This window comes from Orcinus orca, chromosome 2 (assembly GCF_937001465.1).
Source record: "Orcinus orca chromosome 2, mOrcOrc1.1, whole genome shotgun sequence".
In the NCBI taxonomy this organism is placed as follows: domain Eukaryota; kingdom Metazoa; phylum Chordata; class Mammalia; order Artiodactyla; family Delphinidae; genus Orcinus; species Orcinus orca.
This window is the reverse complement of record NC_064560.1, coordinates 164,418,426-164,437,457: the sequence shown is the minus strand read 5'-3', so window position 1 is coordinate 164,437,457 and position 19,032 is coordinate 164,418,426.

Below are 19,032 nucleotides of genomic sequence, written 5' to 3'. Positions count from 1 at the left end.
CGCTCCGTGGCATGTGGGATCTTCCCGGAACGGGGCACGAACCTGTGTCCCCTGCAGCGGCAGGCGGACTCTCAACCACTGCGCTACCAGGGAAGCCCTGAGCATCTTTTGTTAAAAAAATAAATAAATTTATTTATTTATTTAGGGTTGTGTTGGGTGTTCTTTGCTGCACGTGGACTGCTTTCTCTAGTTGCAGCGAGCGGGGGCTACTCTTCGTGGTGGTGTGTGAGCTTCTCATTGCAGTGGCTTCTCTTGTTGCGGAGCACGGGCTCTAGGCACACGGGCTTCAGTAGTTGTGGCAGGCGGGCTCAGTAGTTGTGGCTCATGGGCTTAGTTGCTCCGTGGCATGTGGAATCTTCCTGGACCAGGGCTTGAACCCGTGTCCCCTGCATTGGCAGGCAGATTCTTAACCACTGCACCACCAGGGAAGTCCCTGTTGAGCATCTTTTCATGTGCCTGTTGGCCATCTGTATGTCTACTTGGGAAAAATGTCTATTTAGATCTTCTGCCCATTTTTTGATTGGGGTGCTTATTTATTTTGAAATTGAGCTATATGAGCTGTTTGTATGTTTTGGAAATTAATCCCTTGTAGGTCACATCATTTGCAAACATTTTCTCCCATTCTGTAGGTCTTTTCGTTTTGTTTATGGTTTCCTTTGCTGTGCAGAAGCTTTGAAGTTTAATTAGGTTCCATTTGTTTATTTTTGCTTTTATTTCCTTTGTTTTAGGAGACAGATCCAAAAAACTATTTCTGCAATTTATGTCAAAGAGTGTTCTGCCTGTGCTTTCCTCTAGGGGTTTTATAGTATCCAGTCTTACATTTAGGTCTTTAATCCATTTTGAGTTTATTTTTGTATATGGTGTTAGAGGATGTTCTAATTTCATTCTTTTACATGTAGCTGTCCAGTTTTCCCTGCACTGCTTATTGAAGAGACTGTCTTTTCTCCATTGTATATTCTTGCCTCCTTTGTCTTAGATTAATTGACCATAAATGTGTGGATTTATTTCTGGGCTTTCTATCCTGTTCCATTGATCTATATGTCTGTTCTTGTGTCAGTGCCATACTGTCTTGAATACTGTAGCTTTGTGGTATAGTCTGAAGTCAGGGAGCCTGATATTGTTACCAAGTTCAAGCTCATATGCTCACCACATGACAGGCAAATAAATGGAGAGATGAGTAGTTGGGGCAAGGAATAGCGACTTTATTCGGAAAGCCCGCAAACTGAGAAGATGGTGAACTAGTGTCCCAAAGAACCATCTTTCTTGAGTTAGGATTCAGGCTTCTTTTATACTAAAAGGGAAAGGGGTAAAGTCAAACATTTCCTGGTTCCAGTCAGACTTCGGAGGGGATGTGTTCGTTTCTTCCTTCCTGTAGCCATTCACAGGTGGACCTGATCAGGATGTTTTCTGTGAGCTAAACAAAGGTATTTTAGCTTAACACTCACTACATGGGAGTCAGGGTTCCCAGAGATGGACCATTTTGTATAATTTAAGCTTATAGGCAGCATACCTTTAGTGATTAACTTGTAGCAAAAGCAAGAATACAAATATTAAAGTAAAAGAAACAGATCCAATATGGAGTCAGATTTGTTCTTCCCTATTACAATACCTCCAGCTTTGTTATTTTTTCTTAACACATTATTGACCAGAGATGTATTAATATGTCTTTTGTTACCCAAACGTTATTGACCGGAGACATTTCAGTATTCATTTACATAACAAATCGCCAGCCACAGGCGTTAGTTTCTGCAAAAATCCCCTGGTCAATAATGAGTTAAGGTTACTTTGGCTGTTTGGAGTGTTCTATGGTTCTAAATAGGAATTTTAGGATCATTTGTTTAGTTCTATGACAAATGACATGGGTATTTTGATAGGGATTACATTAAATCTGTAGATTGCTTTGGGTAGTACAGACTTTTTTTTTTTTTTCTTGCGGTACATGGGCCTCTCACTGTTGTGGCCTCTCCCGTTGCGGAGCACAGGCTCTGGACGCACAGTCCCGGCGGCCATGGCTCACAGGCCGAGCCGCTCCATGGCATGTGGGATCTTCCCAGACCGCGGAATGAACCCGTGTCCCCTGCATCGGCAGGCGGACTCAACCACTGTGCCACCAGGGAAGCCCGGTAGTACAGACATTTTAACAATACTAATTTTTCCAATCCATGAACATGGGGTATCTTTCCATTTCTTTGTATCATCTTCAACTTCCTTCATCAGTGTTTTATAGTTTTCAGAGTATAGGTCTTTCACCTCCTTGGTTAAGTTTATTTCTAGGTATTTTATTTTTTTTATGTGATTTTAAATGGGATTGTTTTCTTGCTTTCTCTTTATCTCAGTTCATTATTAGTGTATAGAAAAGCAACAGAATTCTTTATATTAATCTCATACCTGCAACTTTACTGAATTAATTTATCAGTTATAATAGGTTTCTGATAGAAATTTTAGGGTTTTCCATATATAGTATCACATCATTTGCAAATAGTGACAGTTTTACTTCTTTTCTTCGAATTTGGATGCCTTTTATATCTTTTTCTTGTCTGATTGCTGTGGCTAAGACTTCCAATACTATGTTGAATAAAAGTGGTGAGAGTGGGCATCCTTGTCACCTTCCTGATTTTAGAAGAAAAGTGTTCAGCTTTTCATCATTGAGTATGATGTTAGCTGTGGGTTTGTCATCTATGGTCTTTATTATGTTGAGATATGTTCCCTCTATGCCAATTTGGGTTTTTTTTTTTGCATTTTTTAAAACATCTTTATTGGAGTATAATTGCTTTACAATGGTGTGTTAGTTTCTGCTGTATAGCAAAGTGAATCAGCTATACATATACATATATCCCCATATCTCCTCCCTCTTGTGTCTCCCTCCCACCCTCCCTATTCCACCCCTCTAGGTGGACACACAGCACCGAGCTGATCTCCCTGTGCTATGTGGCTGCTTCCCACTAGCTCTCTATTTTACATTTGGTAGTGTATATATGACCATGCCACTCTCTCACTTCATCCCAGCTTACCCTCCCCCCTCCCCGTGTCCTCAAGTCCATTCTCTATGTCTGCGTCTTTGTTCCTGTCCTGTCCCTAGGTTCTTCAGAACCATTTTTTTTTTGATCACATATATATGTATTAGCATACGGTATTTGTTTTTCTCTTTCTGACTTACTTCACTCTGTATGACAGTCTCTAGGTCCATCCACCTAACTACAAATAACTCAATTTCGTTTCTTTTTATGGCTGAGTAATATTCCATTGTATATATGTGCCACATCTTTATCCATTCATCTGTTGATGGACACTTAGGTTGCTTCCATGTTCTGGCTATTTTAAATAGAGCTGCAATGACCATTGTGGTACATGACTGTTTTTGAATTATGGTTTTCTCAGGGTATATGCCCAGTAGTGGGATTGCTGGGTCATACAGTAATTCTATTTTTAGTTTTTTAAGGAACCTCCGTACTGTTCTCCATAGTGGCTGTATCAATTTACATTCCCACCAACAGTGCAAGAGGGTTCCCTTTTCTCCACACCCTCTCCAACATTTATTGTTTGTGGATTTGTTGATGATGGCCATTCTAACTGGTGTGAGGTGATACCTCATTGTAGTTTTGATTTGCATTTCTCTAATGATTAGTGATGTTGAGCATTCTTTCATGTGTTTGTTGGCATTCTGTATATCTTCTTTGGAGAAATGTCTATTTAGATATTCTGCCCATTTTTGGACTGGGCTCTTTGTTTTTTTGATATTGAGCTTCATGAGCTGCCTGTATATTTTGGAGATTAATCCTTTGTCAATTATCAATTAATTATCAATTAATCCTTTGATAATTGCCTTTGTTTGCAAATATTTTCTCCCATTCTAAGGGCTGTCTTTTCATCTTGTTTATGGTTTCCTTTGCTTTGCAAAAGCTTTTAAGTTTCATTAGGTCCCATTTGTTTATTTTTGTTTTTATTTCCATTTCTCTAGGAGGTGGGTCAGAAAGGATCTTGCTGTGATGTATGTCCTAGAATGTTCTGCCTGTGTTTTCCTCTAAGAGTTTTATAGTGTCTGGCCTTACATTTAGGTGTTTAATCCATTTTTGAGTTTACTTTTGTATACGGTGTTAGGGAGTGTTCTACTTTCATTCTTTTATATGTAGCTGTCCAGTTTTCTTAGCACCACTTATTGAAGAGGCTGTCTTTTTTCCATTGTATATACTTGCCTCCTTTATCAAAAATAAGGTGACCATATGTGTGTGGGTTTATCTCTGGGCTTTCTATCCTGTTCCATTGATCTATATTTCTGTTTTTGCCAGTACCATACTGTCTTGATTACTGTAGCTTTGTAGTACAGTCTGAAGTCCGGGAGCCTGATTTCTTCAGCCCCATTTTTCTTTCTCAAGATTACTTTGGCTATTCGGAGTCTTTTGTGTTTCCATAAAAATTATGCAATTTTTTGTTCTAGTTCTGTGAAAAATGCCATTGGTAGTTTGATAGGGATTGCGCTGAATCTGTAGATTGCTTTGGGTAGTACAGTCATTTTCACAATGTTGATTCTTCCAATCTGAGAACATGGTATATCTCTCCATCTGTTTGTATCTTTAATTTCTTTTATCAGTGTCTTATAGTTTTCTGCATAGAGGTTTTTTGTCTCCTTAGGTAGGTTTATTCCTAGGTATGTTATTCTTTTTGTTTCAGTGGTAAATGGGAGTGTTTCCTTAATTTCTCTTTCAGATTTTTCATCATTAGTGTATAGGAATGCAAGAGATTTCTGTGCATTAATTTTATATCCTGCTACTTTACCAAATTCATTGATTCACTCTAGTAGTTTTCCGGTAGCATCTTTGGGATTCTCTATGCTCTATACCAGTTTGGATAAGAGTTTTTTTTTTATCATGAATGGATGTTGAATTTTGTCAAATAATTTTTCTGTGTCTATTGAGATGATCATTGATTTGATAATGTGGTCTATCACATTGATTAATTTGCAGGTATTGAACTATCCTTGCATCCCTGGAATAAATCCCACTTGATCATGGTGTATGATTCTTTCTATATGTTGTTGAATTCAGTTTGCTAATATTTTCTTGAGGATTTTTACATCTATATTCATCAGAAATATTGGGCTGTAATTTTCTTTTTTAGTCATATCTTTGGTTTTGGTATCAGGGTAGTGGTGGCCTCATTGAATGAATTTGAGAGTGTTTCCTTCTCTTCAATTTTTTGGAATAGTTTGAGAAGGATAGGTATTAGCTCTTCTTTATATGTTTGGTAGAATTCCTCTGTGAAGCCATCCAGTCACGAACTTTTGTTTACTGGCAGTTTTTTGATTACTAATTAATTTTTTTAAAAATTGAATTCTATAACTAATCTAATTCTATTATTAATTGAATTACTAATTCAAGTAATCCCTTGAATTATTGATTGGTCTGTTCAGATTGTCTATCTCTTTCTGATTCAGTTTGGAAGATTGTATATTTCCTGGAAATTATCCATTTCTTCTAGGTTTTCCAAGTTTTTCATAGTATTCTATTATTTTTTGTGTCTCTGTGATATCAGTTATAACTTCTCTTCTTTCATTTCTTATTTTGTGTTCTCTCTCTTTTTTTCTTAATGAGCCTGGCTAAAGGCTTATCAATTTTGTATATCTTTTCAAAAAACAGCTCTTAATTTCCTTTATCTTTTCTATCATTTTTTTGTCCATTTTATTTCCTCTTTGATTTATATTATTTTCTTCCCTCTGCTGACTTTGGACCTTGTTTGTTCTCCTTCTCATTCCTTTAGATGATAGGTTAGGTTATTTATTTGAGATTTTTCTTGTTTCTTGAGGTAGGCCTGTATCGCTGTGAGCTTTTCTCTTAAAACTGTTTTTATTGTACCCCGTAGATTTTGAAAAGCTGCGTTTTAATTTTCATTTGGCTTGAGGTGTTTTCTGATTTCCTCTTTTATTTCTCTGGACAGCTCCCAATCCACTGCCTCTGTGAGTGCCAGTAATGGCCACCCTCACCCTCTTCACATGCAGTACCAGGTCCAAGCCTGCTCTGGCTGCCACAAATGAGCACTCTCCTTGGCACTGGCAGCCTTCAGCCTTCACCCTAATGGGGAGCTGCACTGGAACAAGAGGTGTCAGGGTGGGCACTCAACATGAGCTGGGACATGCACTGGGGCAGTCATGGGAAACTGGCCAGAGCCCTGGGCAGTTTCAACCTGCCTCCTCTGCCTTGTCACTGGGAGTAAGCAGGCATATGTCCATTCGTCACGAGCTGAATCTAGGTTTCTTACAGCCTTCCTGTTAGTCCCACTGTTTTTCAAACCAGCTAAGGGGACTCCTCTTCCTGGTGCCTCATCCCAGGGCTACAGTGCCCAATATGTGGTCAAATTGCTCATGCCCCGGGGAGAATCTTTAAGCCCATCTAATCCCCCTCCTCTTCTGTGTCCCCTCCTAGGGGCACAGGTCCCTCCCCGATCTCTTTTCCCTTCCTACCTGACTCTGTGTGGATGTTTCTATACAGCCTTGGTTGTATAATAGTCTTTCTTCCAGTCTCCAGTTTGTTTTCAGTGAGGATTGCTCCACATGTAGATGTACTCTTGATGTGTTTGTGGAGGGAGGTGAGCTCAGCATCCTCCTGCTCTGCCATCTGGAGCTTCTCCCCAAAGCAACTTTTAAATTTGTATATAGGTAGGTCTAGACATAACATGCATGCTTCTTTACTGCATCAGCCAGATAGACATTGAGTTATGATGTTTTATTTTTATAAAATATTTCATTTGATGTAATTAATTTTAAATTAAGTTTAAATAATTTTAATTTAAAATCTTGATATTTTTAAACTGCCTTGTATTTTGCCTGTTAATTTTCATAAGCAGTTTTTAAAAGTAATTTAGAAGAAAATAGCCCTTTTGAAAGCATTTAAAAACAATTTTAACTTTTCTATTTTAATATTTTAATTTACTTTTTTGGGTAAATATATATCCATTTTGTTCCATTTGAAGTTACAATTTAAAAAATAATTATACTATATTTTTTATTTTTTAGATAAATAATAAAAATAGATAAATAAAAATAATAAATAAAATAATTATTTTTTAGATAAATAATAAATAAATAAATAATAAATAATTATTTTTAGATAAATTATTTTTAGATAAATAAATAAATAAAAATAAAAACACACAAAAAACCCACAAATTATATAAAAATTCAATTATAGAAAAATAATTGGTGGATTTCTGAAACAAAGGCAAGAAATATAACTGCTATGGTCTCAACGTTTGTGTCCCCTCCCCCACCAAATTCATGTTGAAACCTAATGCCCAAGGTGATGGTATTAGGAAGTGGGGCCCTTGGGAGGTAATTGATCTTGAGAGTAGAGCCCTCATGAGTGTGATTAGCACCCTTATAAAAAAAGACCCAGAGAGCTCTCTCCCCTCTTCCACCTTGTGAGGACACAGTGAGAAGTCAGCAGTCTGCAGGCCAGAGGAGGGCTGTCACCAAAACCTGACCATGCTGCACCGTGATCTTGGATTTCCAGCCTCCAGGATGTGAGAATAAATTTCTGTTGTTTATAAGCTACCCAGTCTGTGGTATTTTGTTATAGTAGCCCAAAAGGACTAAAATCACAACTTTTAGGAAATAATTGTGAATTATGTATGTTTTCACGTTATTACTAATTCAAGAGTTTTCATTCATCCAATCATTGTTGCCCTGTCAACAGAACCTAAACATGCATGATAATAATTAAATTTAGTCATGTTTGATATTTTGCCAACCTTCAGTCCTAGCAAACCTTACCTTTACACATAATTTTCAGTTTTGTTATTTCAAAGGTATATTTGCAAAATATATTTATTCAATAAAATACATTTTATTTAACAATTTATTAGCTTATTTATGTTTAAAAATTTAAACTGTGGCATGTGAGCTTTCATTTGTATGCTTGTCCGAGGTCCTGAAGATGTTAGGGACAGCCTGAAGAAGGGACTTTTTCAGGTCTTGAAGCTGCTTCTGTGGTCGCTGTGGAAACACCTGATCTGAGCCAACCTTGGCTAGTCTCCTTCCTTTTCTCCTTCTTGTTTTTGTTGTTGAAAACTGGGAAAGGAGGAGAAAGAATCTCCTGGAGATCAGTCTGTATGCTTTCTCTCTCCAAGAAAGACTCACAGGGGGTGAGGAGCCTCTGGAGTGGCAAAAGAGGCACTTGGGAAGACCTTCCTGTATGCATCGAACTGCAAGGGAACTGGCTGACTTCCTAGTCCCCATCTAGTTCTCCTCAGTGCTTCAGGATGTGTAAAATTCTGCTCCTAGAACTTTATCTTCAGTTTCAATTATTCTCTATCTTTTAGCATTTTGGTTCTTCCTGCGAACAAGTTTGATTTTGGAAAAGAAGCAGAGAGGATCTGTGTTTCCAGGGCAACAGGGAAGAAGAACCACACAATATAGTGGAGCTGAGATAGAGAATGAGGGGAGATGTGATGGAGATAGTGGAATTGGAAGGAAGTGAGAGCAGGTGGATGGAGATGAGGGGAGCGGGAGTAGAGTTGGGAAAGGAGATGAGAAGGAGAAAGTCCAACTGCCCTTTCAGCTATTTCACCTAGGACTGAAAGGAAGGGGAGTATTTTGGAAGTCAGGTTTTGGCAGTGAGAGGGAGCTAGGCATTCTGTTGAACAGCTAAGAGGGGACCTTGTGTATGCTGTTACTTAAAAACATGGACTTCTGAGTCAGACAGATGGGCTCAAATCCATCTGACAGTTTTTAGCTATCTGACCTTGGGCAAATTGATTAACCTACTTGTGTCCCAGTCTTCTCATCTGTAAAATTTAGCAGAATAATTAGGACCTATTTCATAGGATTATTGTGAGGACTAATGAGGTGTCATTTGAGAAGTATTTGCTAGTGTACCTAGCACACTCTAAGTAAATTACAGTTATTGGATAATTTACTCTCTTCTCCAGACCAAGTCATCTGACTAAAGATTCCACAAATCATCTTTAACCTGGGCTCAACCAAGCCTATTTCTGTTGTTACCCCGAGGCATTCTGACCCTAGAAAACAGGTCTTTGAAGCAGGAAAATTACCAAAAGGGGTCAGACTCTACCTTGCTCTAGTATAGACTTCTTGAATCTTCCCCTCAACATTGCCACTAGAATGATCCTTTAAAATGTGAATCTACTTGTTACTTTACTGCTAAAGTCTTTGAATGGCTTGTTGCCTCCAGAACAGAGTGAAAACTCTTTAGCTTGGCATAGAAGGTCCTCCTTGACCTGGCCTCTGATGACCTTTCCTCTGTTGTATGTGTATGTGAATTTCCTCCCAAGTAACTGAACACAGGACTTGCCTCATTCATTTCTGTCTTACTAATTTTCAGTGTTTGTTTGGTTTTGATTAGGACGTATCTTTACATGGTTCACAATTTTAAATATATGAAAGGAATACAGTGAAAACTCTTTCTTTCCTTTATTTTCTAGATACAGTGTTGCCTTTCTAGGAGGGAACCAAGTAATGTTAATAGTTTTAAAAATATATTTTGGGAGATATTTCACATGAGAGAGTGTGTGTGTGCGTGTATTCTTTCTTCTCCCTTTATAAACAAATGGTAGCATATTATTCATACCATCCTGTACTCTGAATTTTTCCCCTTAATATATCTTGGCAATCTTTCTATCTCAGTATATAGTGAGTATTCTCAACCTTTTTTGCCACTGCATGGTGTTATTCATATCTTTATACCTTAACATCTGGCACATAGTTAAATAAATGATAAGTATTGAGTGAATGAAAACAAAAGGACACTTTTGTGCTGCTTTTAGACATTAGCTGAATAAGCTACTATATGTTGTTCCAACACGTTACACATATCACACATGACATAGACAAATCATACAAAGTCTGATCTAACAACAAATAGAAATCTGACTTGTCTTATTCTTTCCTATCCATTAGAGGGAGACATGAGCCTGTTGTGTAAAGCCAACAATTAGATCCTCTAACTAGAAAATCTGAACCAACTCTACAGCACATGGTCCTTTGTAGAATTTGAACCCTTAATAAAGCTATCCAGAGCTGCAGGATCTGGGATGATAAAGGAAATTAATTGCAGGAGGAGGAAGTGGAAGACTAGGAGTGAGGACACAGTTGAACTCTGCTCAGTTCCTAATAGCAAGACAAATTCATCACCTTTGCTTGGTGCTGTGCTAGTAAACCAGCTCTCAAAAAAAAATCCTGCTTGCTTGTCACTGTGCTGCAAATCTTTATAGCCTTTACAATACGGACTTCTGGGTATATGTTATACTGATTCTACTCTCTGCTTTTATCCTTTGGAGACTAAGAGACTCCCCCAAAAGGTAAATGCTATCAAGAGTAGAACTTTGTAGCTGTAGATTAGTTATGTTTAAAACACCTACTTGCAAGTCTTGCTTCTTTGGGATATCAAAATGTATTTTGTGATGTACTAAGGATACTGGTCCTGAAGTCTACCAAATATTATAGTGCATTTTAGCCTAATTCATTATCTGTATGAAGTTATAATAGTAGCTGTAGATGACTAGGAATTATGTCATTTGTATTAAACCCAGATCTGTTTCTGAGTATGTGGTTCATGGTGTTGTGAAAAATGTTTTACCTTTTACCTTTGTCAGTTTGTAAGGAGAGGATTTCCTTTACCCTTTGTAGCTCAGAGAGCACCTGATGTATCATCTCAAACACAATAAACATGCTCCTGAAAAAACCAAAAAAATCCTGCTTGTTTGTAGTGTTTACAGATTACCTAGAGAAAAAGATAATACTCAAAGTGAGCCATGAGCCAAAAACCAGAGAACAGTCAAGAAGTGTTCATCAGTCAAGTACTGTGTTGTTCTGAAGGAAACAGACCTAAGCACCCCTAAGCTCCTCTCTGACCAAGGGACATAGTGTAACTGCTCACCGGGCTGATTTCAAGCTGTGTTTGGCTTAACAACTCAATTGCAAATTCCTTGGGTAATTAACAATCAGTTCTCCTGAGTGTGAACAGGCTCCAGCATACTGCTGTGCCTTCTTGGGCTGTAGTTACCTTACCTGTAAAATAGGGACAATAAATCACCCATTATGCAGATTCCATTATACAGTGGACACTTTAGCACTTTGAACACTTTAAAGCAATATTCCCCAAACATCCGAATTATAAAATCACCCAGTAGCTTGTGGAAAATGCGCATTTCCAGGATCTGTCCCAGAGCTCCTGGTTCAGAGCCTGCTGGGGAGGAGGGACCTGTGAATCTGTATTTTATTTTTAATTTATTTTAATTTTTAATTGAGTTATAATTAACATACAGTATTGTATTAGTTTCAGGTATATAACATAGTGATTCGATATTTATATACATTATGAAATGATCACCACAATAAGTCTAGTTACCATTTGTCACCATACAGAGTTGCCACAATGTTATTGACTAAATATTCACTATGTGTACATTACATCTGCATGACATTTATTTTATACTGGGAACTTTGTACCTTTTAATCCTGTTCACCGATTTCATCTGTCCCCCAAAACCCCATCCCTATGGCAACCACCAGTTTGTTCTCTGTATCTATGAGTCTATTTCTGTTTTGTTTGTTCATTTATTTTATTTTTTAGATTCCACATATAAGTGAGGTCATACAGTATTTGTTTTTCTCTAACTTACTTCACTTAGTATGATATCCTCCAGGACAATCCATGTTGCTGTACATGGCAAGATTTCATTTTTTTTTATGGCTAATATTCTATTGTTTATCCACATCTTCTTTATCCACTCATCTATCAATGGACATTTCATTTGCTTCCATACCTTGGCTATTGTAAATAGTGCTGCAGTGAACATAGGGGTACATGTAACTTTTTGATCAGTGTTTTCATTTTCTTTGGATAAATACTCAAAAGTGGAATTGCTGAATCATTTGGTACTTCTATTTTCAGTTTTTTGAGGAACCTCTATACTGTTTTTCATAGTGGCTGCACCAGTTTGCCTTCCCACCAGCAGTACATGAGGGTTCCCTTTTCTCTACATCCTTGTCAACACTTGTTGCTTTTTGTCTTATTGATAATAGTCATTTTGACAGGTGTGAGGTGGTTTTTCATTGTGTTTTCTTTTTTCTTAGGCTGTGCCACATGGCCTGTGGGATCTTAGTTCCCCAACCAGGGACTGAACCCATGCCCTCTGTGGTGGAAGTGCAGAGTCTTAACCATTGGACTGCCAGGGAAGTCCCTGTTATTGTGGTTTTAATTTGCATTTCCCTGATGATTAGTGATGTTGAGCACCTTTTCATGTGGCTGTTGGCCACCTGTATGTCTTCTTTGGAAAAAAAGTCTATTCAGGTGCTCTGCCCATTTTTTAAATGAGTTGTTTGTTTTTTTGATATTGAGTTGTATGAGATCTTTATATATTTTGGATATTGACCCCTTATTGGATATATCATTTGCAAATATCTTCTCCCATTCAGTAGGCTGCCTTGTTGTTTTGTTGGAAGTTTCCTTCACTGTGCAAAATCTTTTTAGTTTGATGCAGTCCCATATTTTTACTTTTGTTGCCCTTGCCTGAGAAGACATATCCAAAGAAAATATTGCTAAGATGGATTTCAAAGAGGTTACTGCCTACTTTTTCTTCTAGGAGTTTTATGGTTTCAGGTCTTCAATCCATTTTTAGTTTATTTTTGTATAAGAAAGTGGTCCACTTTCATTCTTTTGCATGTAGCTGTCTAGTTTTCCTGACACCATTTATTGAAGAGATTGTCTTTTCCCCATTGTATTTTCTTCCCTTTTTTGTCATAGATTAATTGACCATATGAGTATTGGTTTATTTCTGGGCTCTCAATTCTGTTCCAGTACCACACAGTCTTGATTACTATAGCTTTGTAGTATAGTTTCAAGCCTGGGAGGGTGATATATCCACTTTATTCTTCTTTCTCAATATTGCTTTGGCAATAAGGGTCTTCCGTGGTTCCATACAAATTTTAGGATTATTTGTTCTAGTTTTTAAAAAAATGCCATGGATATTTTGATAGGGGTTGCACTGAATCAATAGATTGCTTTGGGTAGTATGGGCATTTAAATGGTATTGATTCTTCTAATCCATGAGCACAGTATATCTTTCCATTTATTTGTATTGTCTTCAATTTCTTTCCTCAATATCTTATAGTTTTCAGAGTACAGAGCTTTCACCTTCTTGGTTAAATTTATTCTTAGGTATTTTATTGTTTTTGATGCAGTTGTAAATGGGATTGTTTTCTTTACTTCTCTTTCTGATAGTTTGTTATTAGTGTATAGAAATGCAAGAGATTCCTGTGTATTAATTTTGTATCCTGCAATTTTACTGAATTCATTTATTAGTTTGAATTGGGTTTTTTTTGGTGGAATCTTTGGCGTTTTCTCTATATATTGTGGTATCATATCATCTACAAATATAAATAGTAACAGTTTTACTTCGTCTTTTCCAATTTGGATAAATTTTATTTGCTTCTATTGCCTAAATGCTGTGGCTAGGACTTCCAATACTATGTTGAATAAAAGTGGTGAGAATAGGCATCCTTGTCTTGTTCCTGATTTTAGAGGAAATGATTACAATTTTTCACCATTGAGCATAATGTTAGCTGTGGGTTTGTCATACATGGCCTTTATTATGTTGAGGTATGTTCCCTCTATACCCACTTTGTTGAGAATTTTTATCATAAGTGGATGTTGAATTTTGTCCCGTGCTTTTTCTGCATCTATTGAGGTAATCATAAGATTTTTACCCTTCGTTTTCTTAATGTGATGTATCATGTTGATTGATTATGGATTTTAAACTATCCTTACATCCCTGGAATGAATCCCACTTGATCATGTGTATGATTCTTTTAATGTATTATTGAATTCAGTTTGTTAATCTTTTGTTGATTATTTTTTCATCTATGTTTATTAGTGATATTGGCCTGTAATTTTCATTTTTGTGTATGGTGTCTTTGTCTGGTTTTGGTATCAGGGTAATGTCAGCCTTGTAAAATGTGTTTGGAAGTGTTCTTTCTTGTTCAATTTTTTGGACTAATTTGAGAAAAATAGATATTAACTCTTCTTTAAATATTTGGTAGAATTCACCTGTGAAGCCATCTGGACCCAGACTTTTGGGGGAATTTTTTAAATTACTGATTCCATTTCATTACTATTAATTGGTCTATTCAGATTTTCTATTTCTTCATCATTCAGTCTTGGAAGATTATATGTTCTGATGCATTTAGCCATTTCTTATAGGTTTTCTAATTTGTTGGCATATAATTGTTCATAATATTTGCTTATGATCGTTTGTATTTCTGTGGTATTGGTTGTAATTTTTCCCCTTTCATTTCCAATTTTATTTATTTGGGCCCTCTCTTTTTCTTGATGAGTCTGGCTAAAGGTTTGTCAATTTTGTGTATTTTTCAATTTTCAAAGAACCAACTCTTAGTTTCACTGATCTTCTATTGTTTTATTTTAGTCTCTATTTCATTTATTCCTACGCTGCTCTTTATGATTTCCTTCCTTCTACCAACTTTGGGCTTTGTTTGTTCTTTTTCTAGTTTCTTTAAATGTGAATTTAGACTGTTTATTTGAGATTTTTTTCTGTTTATTGAGGTAGGCCCCTATCAGTGTGAACTTCCTTCTCAGGACTGTTTTTTTTTGCTGTGTCCCATAGATTTTGGAAAGTTGTGTTTCCACTTTCATTTGTCTCCAGGTATTTTTTCATTTCCTCTTTGATTTCTTCAGTGGCCCACTGATTGTTTAATAACATGTTGTTTAGTCTCCATATGTTTGTGTTTTTTCCTGTCTTCTTCTTATAATTGATTTATAATTTCATACTGTTATGGTCATATAAGATGCTGGATATGATTTCAATCTTCTTAAAATTATTGAAATTTGTTTTGTGACCTAATATGTGATCTATCCATGCACATTTAAAAAGATTGTGTATTCTGCTGCTTTTGGGTGAAATGTTCTGTGTATATCTATTAAGTTCATCTGATTTAATATGTCATTTAAGGCCAGTGTTTTCTTTTCTTAACCATTTTTAAGAATTGAAGTCTAATTAATTTACTATGTTAGATTAGTTTTAGGTGTACAGCAGATTCAGTTATACATATACATATATATTCTTTTTCAGATTCTTTTCCATTATAGGTTATTATAAGATATTGAATATAGTTCCCTATGCTATATAGTAGGACCTTGTTGTTTATCTATTTTATATATAGTGTGTATATGTTAATCCCAAACTCCTAACTTATCTCCCCCCAACCCACTATCACCTTTGGTAATCATAAGTTTGTTTTGGAATTCTGTGAGTCTCTTTCTGTTCTGTAAATAAGTTCATTTGTATCATTTTTTTAGATTCCACATATAAGTGATATCATATGATATTTGTCTTTTTCTGACTTACTTCACTTAGTATGGTAATCTCTAGGTCCAACCATCTTGCTGCAAATGGCATTATTTCATTCTTTTTATGGCTGAGTAATATTCCATTGTGTATATATACCACATCTTCTTTATCCATTCCTCTGTCAATGAATATTTAGGTTGCTTCCAGTCTTAGCTATTGTAAATAGTGCTGCAATAAACATTAGGGTGCATGTATCTTTTCAAATTAGAGTTTTCTCCAGATACATGCCTACAAATGGGGTTTCAGGATCATATGATAACTCTACTTTTCGTTTTTTAAAGAAGCTCTATACTGTTTTCCATAAGGGCTGTACCAGCTTACATTCTCACCAACGGTGGAAGAGGGTTCCTTTTTTCTCCACACCCTCTCCAGCATTTATTATTTTTCAACTTTTTATGATAGCCATTCTGACTGATGCGAGGTGATACCTCATTGCAGTTTTGATTTGCATTTCTCTAATAATTAGCAATGATGAGCATCTTTTCATGTGCCTATTGCAATCTGTATTTCTTCTTTGGAGAAATGTCTATTTAGGTATTCTGCGCATTTTTTGTTTGGAGTGTTTATTTGTTTGATATTAAGCTGTATGATCTGTTTGTATGTTTTGGAAATTAATTCCTTGTCGGTAGCATTGTTTGCAAATACTTTCTCCCAGTTTGTAGATTGTCTTTTCATTTTGTTTATGGTTTCCTTTGCTATGCAAAAGTTTTAAAGTTTAATTAGGTCCCACTTGTTTATTTTTGTTTTTATTTCCATTCCTCTAGGAGATAGATCCAATAAAAGATTGCTGTGATTTATGTCAAAGAGTGTTCTGCCTATGTTTTCCTCTAGGAGTTTTATGGTTTCCAGTCTTACATTTAGGTCTTTAATCCACTTTGAGTTTATTTTTGTATATGGTGTTAGAGAATGTTCTAATTTCATTCTTTTACATGTAGCTGTCCAGTTTTCCCAGCACCACTTATTGAGGAGACTGTCTTTCCTCCATTGTATATTCTTTTTTTTTTTTTTTACGGTACGCGGGCCTCTCACTGCTGTGGCCTCCCCCATTGTGGAGCACAGGTTCCAGACGCGCAGGGTCAGTGGCCATGGCTCATGGGCCTAGCCGCTCCGCGGCATGTGGGATCTTCCGGGACCGGGGCATGAACCCGTGTCCCCTGCATCGGCAGGCAGACTCTCAACCACTATGCCACCAGGGAAGCCCCTGTATATTCTTAAGGCCAGTGTTTTCTTATTGATTTTCTGTCTGAATGATCTGTCCATTGATAAATGGGGTATTAAAGTCCCCTACTATTATTGTATTGCTGTCTATTTCTTCATTTATTTCTGTTAATATTTGCTTTATATATTGATGTGCTTCTATGTTGGGTGCATAAATGTTTACAAATGTTATATTCTCTTGTTGGATTGATCTCTTTATCATTATGTAATGCCCTTCTTTGTCTTATTTTACAATCTTTGTTTTAAAGTCCATTTTGTCTGATATGAGTATTGCTACCCACTCCCCATCTTTCTTTTTAATTCCATTTGCATGGAATATATTTTTCTATCCCTTCACTTTTGGTTTATGTGTGTCTTGAGCTCTGAGGTGAGTCTCTTGTAGGCAGCATATACATAGGTCTTTAAAAAAAAATCCATTTAGGGCTTCCCTGGTGGCGCAGTGGTTGGGAGTCTGCCTGCCGATGCAGGGGACATGGGTTCGTGCCCCGGTCTGGGAAGATCCCACGTGCTGTGGAGCGGCTGGGCCCGTGAGCCATGGCCGCTGGGCCTGCGCATCCGGAGCCTGTGCTCTGCAACAGGAGAGGCCACAGCAGTGAGAGGCCCGCTACCGCAAAAAAAAAAAAAAAAAAAAAAAAAAATCCATTCAGCTACCCTATGTCTTTTGATTGGAACATTTAGTCTGTTTACATTTAAAGTAAGTATTGATAGGTTTATCCTTATTGCCCTTTTGTTAATTGTTTTCTAGTTGTTTTGTAGTTCTTCTGTGTTCCTGTCTTCTATTGATTTCTTCTTTTGATGAATTCCTTTAGTGTTACGTTGGATTCCTTACTCTTTATTTTTTGTGTATTCATTGTAGGTTTTTGTTTTGTGGTTACATTGAGGTTCATATATATTGACCAGTATGTATAGCTGTCTATTTTAGGCTGATAGTAGCTTAAGTTTGAAGGCATTCTAAAAGCACTACATTTTTTTATGCCCCTCATCACGTTTTATGTTTTTGATGCCATATTTTATATCTTTTCATCTTGTCTATCCCTTATTGTAGTTATAGTTGATTGTACTACTTTTGTCTTTTAACCTTCAAACTAGCTTTTAATTGGATGATCCACTCCCTTTACTATATGTTTGCCTTTACCAGTGAAATTTTTTTCTTTCATTTATTTTCTTATTTCTAGTTGTGACCTTTTCTTTTACATTTAAAGTAGACCCTTTAACATTTCTCATAAGGACAGTTTAGTGGTGATGAACTCCTTTAGTTGTTGCTTGTCAAGGAAATTCTTTTTCTCTCCTTTATTTATGAATGATAACCTTGCCAGATACAGTATTCCAGGTTGTAAGTTTTTTTCCTTTCAGCACTTTAAATATATCCTGCCACTCCTTTCTGGACTGTAAAGTTTATGTTGAAAAAGCAGCTAATAGTCTTATGGGTTTCCCTTGTATGTGATTGGTTGTTTTTCTCTTGCTTCCTTTAAGATTCTCTCTTTATCTTTAACTTTTGCCATTTTAATTATAATATGTCTTGGTGTGGATCTCTTTGGGAGATCCACACCATTTTGTTAGGGACTCCTGCTTGGGACTCTCTGTGCTTCCTAGACCTGAATATCTGTTTCCTTCCCCAGGTTATGGAAATTTTCAGGCATTATTTCTTCAAATAAAATTTCTGTCCCTTTCTCTTTCTCTTCTTCTGGGACCCCTATAATGTGAATTTAGTATGCTTGATGTTGTTCCAGAGGTCCTTTAAATTCTCGTCATTTAATTTTTTTTTCTTTTTGCTGTTCTGATTGAGTGATTTCTACTATTCTGTCTTCCATTTTGCCTGTCTGTTCTTCTGAATTATCTAATCTGCTGTTGATTCCCTCCAGTGTATTTTTAATTTCGGTTATTGTATTCTTGTATTCTTCAGCTCTGATTTGTTCTTTCCTAGATATTTTCTATGTTGAAGTTTTTACTGGGTTTCTCCATTCTTCTCCCAAGTTTGGTGAGCATCTTTATGACTATTTCTTCTAACTCTTAACAGGTAAGCTACTTATCTTCATTTCATTAGGACTTCCTGCCCCACCCCCTGCCCCCGGCTGGGGTTTTATTTTGTACTTCCATTTGGAACATATGCCTCTATCTCTTCCTTTTGTTTGACTTTTTTTGTTTCTATGAGTTAAGTGAAACAGCTACCTCTCCTGGTCTTGAAGGAGCGGCCTTGTGTAGGAGCTTCCCCTGTATAGACTGCTTGTATCTGGTGGCTTTAGCAGACCAGCTGGAGCTACAGTGGATGCAGCCCAGGGAATTCCCTGGGGAGCACTGCACTGAGGCCAGCTTAGGGAGACATCTGGAGCTGGAGTGAGTGCAGACCTGGGGCTGTCCTGGGGTGCACTGCACCCAAGGCTGCCTTAGTAGGACATCTGGAGCTGGAACAGGCATGAGGGGGTCCTGGGGGAACTTAAA